General features: G+C 42.6%; 1 pseudogene; it reads left to right on the top strand.

Annotated features, from left to right (window-relative positions):
• On the top strand, positions 4,395 to 5,902 carry Gm7381 (predicted gene 7381; annotated as a pseudogene).

Below are 6,525 nucleotides of genomic sequence, written 5' to 3'. Positions count from 1 at the left end.
GAAGAATGAGAGACAACCACAATCCAACTATGTTAGAGCAACATGAGAAGCTTTGTTCTAAAACTTCCCAGCAAGTGACCGTGGACTCTGTCAGACCACCACTCGTGGAATTGTGACCCTAACACGTGGCCACTTCCCTCCCAGTAGGGAGACTACTAGCCTCTCCATAGGAACTCAATGGAAGAAAACAGTGAAAAGAACACACAGTGAAAAGAATAAGTGCTTAACCCTGCAAGAGACAAGGTCTATAAATGAACTTAAGCCAGGGAGATCCCTATATGAAAGAGGCAGGAAGACTGAGAATCAGAGCCCATTGGAAAGTCCCCCTGAACCCTCACCACCCCTAGTGACCACCCCTAGTGAACTTAGGCTACCTGGAGCAAAGAAGTAGAAACTGCAGGGGAGGTGCTGCTGCTTACATATATGTGACCTATAGGACCAGTTTGGTGAAAGTGCAGTGCAGAGATCTAAAGGAGCTACCAGGAAAGAGCTAGAAAGTTCCTCTCCCCAATATACCAGAACCCCACTGAACATAGCAGGTTATGGAGACCAATGGCTCCTGTTTATGCCTATTCACACATGGTACCATGTGAAAGCTGATAGTCAGAGGGACCTTAGAACTTCACCTTTCATCTTAGCTTGTCTGTGTCAACAATTCACTCCAAGAGCCGTTTATTTTTTTATTGAAAAAAAATTTTCATCCAATTTATTCTAATCAGTTTCCCCTCCCCCAACCTAACTCCTCTCCCCCTCAAATAAGCAACCAAACAAAAGATCACAATAAAAAGAAAAATACAAGAAATAAACAAACACATGCACGCAGCCACCAAAACCCATAAAAACACACAAGTGGAAACCATAATAGACAAGCAAATTTGACAGTGAGACCAAAAAAAAAAAAAAAATTTCCAAATAAAGCCATATGAGACAAGAAGTCTGGTGGGGTCGTACACGGTTTTAATCCCAGTACTCAAGAGGCAGAGGTAAGAGGATCATTGAGTATGAGGCCAGTCTGGTCTACAGTGTGAGCTCCAGAACAGCCAGGGCAACACAGAGAGATAAAATGTCTACAAAAATACCATTGAGTTTGTTTTGTGTTGGCCATCTACTTACTATAGGGCAGGGACCTTCCTACCATTACATAGGTTAATATACCCAGTAAGACTCCATAGGAGATAAATTTTTCCTTTGCTAGTGTCAATTGTAGATGGGTTCTAGGTTAGGGGCCACTTGTCCCACCCCCAGTTCTGGGACACTATCTGGCTTGAACCTCCACACACCCTGGGCATACTGTCAGTCTTAATGAGTTTGCATGTACCTCAGTCCTATTGTTTATCTGATACTGTTTGTATTATAATTCTGAATGTTAGCCCTCAAGGCTGAGATGCCCCAGGGAGGAGAGAGTCTGGGCATACCCATGTGACTTATCCAGGTGACACTGTATGGCTTTGAGCCCAAAGTTATCCTTGATTGGTAAATAAAGATGCTGACAGCTAATAGCTGGGCAGAAGAGACATAGATGGATGGGGTTTAGGGTTCCTGGGCTTGGGGTTGGAGGAGAACCATGAGGAAGATGAGAAAAGGAGAAGAAACCATGGGGTAAGAATCTTAAAATCATGGCCATAAATGGATGGAACTGAGGTTACTCAGTCCGAAAAGGACATGTGTGGTATATTCTTATTCTTAAGTGGATATTAGCCATAAAATACAGGTACCATGCTACACAGACCCAGAGAAGCTAAACACAAAGGAAAGCACAAGGAAGGAAGCTTGGATCTCACATAGAAGGGGGAATAAAATAACCATAAGAGGCAGATGGAGGGAGGAAATTAGGTGGGGTGGGGTGGGGAATGGGGAAGAGAATGGGAAGTTCAGGATCAGGTATGGGGAAGGACGGAGAGTTGGCTAAATGGCAATGAAAATGAATGAGTATCTGCAACTGATGGGGAGTGAGAAGATAGGTGGCATCTCCAGGACAAGACAGAGACACAGGATAAAGAAGCCACCCAAGAATCAATGGGGATGACTTTAGCTGTGATTCACAACATTAGGGATATGGAACCTGTAACTAGGCAAGATCTCCAGTGGTGGGATAGAGGCACCAACCTGCCCACAAAACTTTCAACCCAAAATTTATCCTGTCTACAAGAAATGCTGGCATGGGGGATGGAACAGAGATTGAGGGAATGGCCAATCAATAACTGACCCAAATTGAGACCCATGGGCAAGCACCAATCCCTGGCACTATTAATGTTATTCTGTTATACTTGCAGAAATGAGTCTAGCACAGCTGTCCTCTGAAAGGCTCCACCCACCAGCTGACTCACACAGATGTAGACACCCACAGCCAAACAGTGGATGGAGCTTGGGGACTCATCATTTCCTCTGGCTCTTAAAAATCTTTCTGCCTCCATTTCTGCATTGTTCCCTTATCCCTGAGAGGAGGAGTTGGATGAAAACTTCCACTTGTGGACTGAGGGTTCAAAAATTTCTCACTCTCTACACACTGTCCAGCTACATGTCTTTGTTTTAGTTCTCATCTGTAACAGGGAGCTTCTCTAATGATAGGTATAGCAACGCGGTTAGGAGTCATTTTATTGCTAAGTTCCTGTAGCAGAGTAGTGTTTACATTTCTCTTAAGCCCATAGCCTATGAAGCCTCGAGTTCTTAGGCACCCACGTAGTGTCAGGCATGGGCTCCATCTCATGGAGTGGGCCTTAAATCTAGTCACAGAATAGTTAACCATTCCCACAATATCTGTTCCACTACTGCAGCAGTGTATCATACAGGTAGGTCACTGTTGCAGATCTCTGGGTTTATAATTGGGTTCATGTTTGTCTTTTTCTTTCAGTTCCATGAAGAGTACCTTTCAGTACTGGGAACACTAGTCAGTAGAGGTAAAGGCTCAACTTCTCTATGTTCAATGAGATATGTAAGCTTGCCTTTACCAACGGGGCCTTACAATGGGGGGTTGTGGAGAGCAACCAGTAGCCTTGGAAATAGCCTAAGATGTTTGGAAGTTTTCCTGGTACCCCTATTATTTAATCTCCGCTTGGGCTTTGTTTGTATATTGCTCAGTTAGACTTTGGTGTTGCTGTGAGTGTTTCTCCACCTACTCTACTATAATGCATTCTTTACCACACCTTTCATCCACATATCTCCCCTAGTATTCCTACATCTTTTTCTTTCTTTCTGTCTTTTCAGCTTCTTTCCTCCTTTTGCTCCTTAATTATAACTTTCCATAGCTTTTACCATTTCTAAAATCTCAACTTTTCCCTCCCAGCTCTTTTACCCATCTTTATTTCCTTAAATTTTCAAAGTCAGTCTAACACTTATGCTTATTCACTTCAATTTTTTATTTTATTTTTTATTTGTCTTATTCTATTAACTAAAATCTGAGTTTAACCTGTACTATCTTTGGTTGTTTCCTCCAAAAGTAATTGAAATCTAAGGGACCACTGTTGCTGACAGACTACTACAAAATCTGCATGCTGAGAGTATCTAGTGATTAGCTCAGTTAATATTCTTCTCATGGAATAAGGTAGAGTTTATACCAGGACATTGAACTCCTGGACTAAGGATCTTTTCTATGTACTGCACACCTCAACTCTACCACATCTGTGTCCCACTTGAACATCTCAAATATTTCAAATAAAAAGTCATTATTAAAAATCCACAAGCACCCAAACTCCAAGTCTATATAACACAGGAAACTGTAACCTCCCATAAGCCAGAAGCAGGCTAGACAGAATTTGACCTTGCTACCACTAAGGAGATTATCTAGGGCGGAGCCTTCCTCCCTAGATCACAGATCACTCTATTGTTCTGCCACTGCCACTGCCACTGTTCCTCTTCAAGATACTGCTACCTGCTGAGAGGCCCCAGGATCTATTCTGGAGATTACTCCCTATTCTGCACGTCATCACCTGCAGCTGGTTCCAGGCTCCAAGGATGAATTGGCGGGAATGGACTTTCCCCCCTCTTTTATAAAGCATGTCCACCATTAAAAATTTGAACCTTGAGCAGACTAGCATGTCTTGGTTCCATTATTTCTAAACCTACCTGGGCTCCCTCTTTTCTTCCAGTTCCAAGATGCCTTCCAGGCTCGAACCCGGACATGAGAGCCGCAGGCCAGCCCCCACAGGAAACACAGAAAACCAAGGCAACATACTTTCTCAAAAAATTACTGCTTGTAGACATCTAATGAGAAGAAATCCCAGAAAAATAATTCAAAAGAATTCTCTAAGAATATTCAAAAGGGATGGCTGAGAAGCATGAAAAAAATGTTTAGCATCCTTCATCATCAGGCTACCAGTCACCCAAAGGAGGCTGGTTCCTCTGAAGATATGGCCAAACACTGTAGCATCAGAATAAAAATAAAGGTTCTCGCCAACGGCGCCCGTGCAGCCTCAGGCTGGGAAGGGTGCAAGATGACCAACGAAGAACCTCTTCCTAAGAAGGTCCGACTGAGTGAAACAGACTTCAAAGTTGTGGCACGGGATGAGTAAATTCTAAGATGGAAACAATATGAAGCATATGTTCAAGCTTTGGAGGGAAAGTACACAGATCTTAATTCAAATGATGTGACTGGTTTAAGGGAATCTGAAGAAAAACTAAAGCAGCAACAGCAGGAGTCTGCACGCAGGGAGAACATTCTTGTCATGCCGCTAGCAACCAAGGAGCAGGAGATGCAAGAGTGCACTCCTCAAATCAAGTACCTCAAGCAAGTTCAGCAGTTCAGTGTGGCCCAACTGAGATCAACAATGGTAGACCCAGCGATCAACTTGTTTTTCCTAAAAATGAAAGGTGAACTGGAACAGACTAAAGACAAACTGGAACAAGCCCAAAATGAACTGAATGCCTGGAAGTTTACGCCTAATAGGTAAACAAATCATACTCCCCAGTCAAGACTTCTCTGACAGTCCCACCTCGAGAAAGCTGTGGTGGGACAGCCAAGTACTCGTTTCCACACCAAGACTCAGACTTTTTGAGCCAAAAAAGCCACATTCTTATACTGTCCAGCTTGTAATGGTTAATGTAAAACTTACCAGATGAACCTTGTGTTTCAGCTTTTCTCTTTCCCTCCCCCTTGCTTCAGAGGCCTGATGCCGTCGGACTATTCCGAAGAAGAGGCCAACTCCGAAAAATTCCCCTTCTAGGACATGTAGACACTTTGAGAAGTGTTTCTGTTTGAAGAAAATAGAGGGAAAAACAGAAGTCTTAAGTCTGTGGCACACTGCATCTTCAGACAGTTTGGAGGACTGAAATCCTAGAGGTTTTAAATCATGAATTGAACATGTAAAATTCCAGTAAAATGTAAAAATGGAATATGCATCGCTCTTAACCATGAGCATAGTGACTTAGAGACACTGTACATCAGTTATGCCAATAAGGCTGTGGACTTCATGATTGTTGAACTACTGGGTCAAAACTGAAATGAGGTGAATTTGCCTTTAAAGGATTTACTTGCTAAGAACCAACTAATAGCTGTGAGACAATCACGTCATAGCTACCAGTACAAGTAGAGCATATATTTATCCATTTAGCTCTGAGCTCTATATTATATAATGGAGCCTTAAATCTATGTGGTTTTTATCAATAGTTTGTTTTTTGAATGGTTGTAGAAACTGTAGATAATCTTAAACGAGGACTGTACAAACGTGAAGGTGTGGTCTTACACTTCAGGTTTAAACTGTTTGAAGCATTATAAGCATTCATTTCACTAGATTGTATATGGTATTTGGCTGTGACGAGACTCCCATTATTCAGTAAACCCTCATCTCATTCAGCAGGCACATGTTAAACAGCATTGTCGTTGATTTGAAATAGGGGAATGTGTTCCTTCATTGTATTGGGCCTTTTGTATTGAATTCCTGATATTAAATTAAATGTGCCTTGAAAAAAAAAAGAATAAAAATAAATTTAAGGAAATAAATGTTGTAATGAAAATACTAAAGAAAATCTAATTTGAAATGCTAAAAGGTGAAAAAGAAAAATAAAGTCAAATAAAAAGTTCTGTAGAAAGTCTCATCAGTAGAGTGGATCAAGGAGACAAAATGTCTGTGCCTGAAGGCAAGCTGGAGTAATTGGAAGAATCTAACAAGGACAAAGTAAAAACACTAAAAAGGAATACATGACAATTCCAAAATTCTCATAGCATTACTAAAGGACTGAATCTGTGGATCTGGACACAGAAAGACTCTTTTCTAAAGGCATAGAAAGGGCGCCATCTTCGGCTCCAGACAACCGCCCACCTTCCTGGTGAGAGCACAGGGGTCCGCCCGGCCCAAGAGGTTTCTGCCTCAGGCTCCAGCGGGAGCCACCTTGGTTCTGGGACTCCGCGGAGGGCAGGCTGCACGGGTGAGGGTGTGAAATACAGAGGCCAGCAGTTTCTGGGATAGGCGAGAGCCACAAAGCTTCTGAGGCGGCGCCATCTTTGGCTCCAGACAACCGGCCACCTTCCTGGCCAAAGCAACACAGCTTCTGGGAAAGATCCTGTTTTGGGCCTTCATCTTCAGCCAGGAG

The sequence above is a fragment of the Mus musculus genome, chromosome 8, assembly GCF_000001635.26.
Source record: "Mus musculus strain C57BL/6J chromosome 8, GRCm38.p6 C57BL/6J".
NCBI classification, from domain to species: Eukaryota; Metazoa; Chordata; class Mammalia; order Rodentia; family Muridae; genus Mus; species Mus musculus.
Note: the sequence above shows the minus strand (reverse complement) of the source record. Positions and strands in the feature narration are given on the sequence as shown.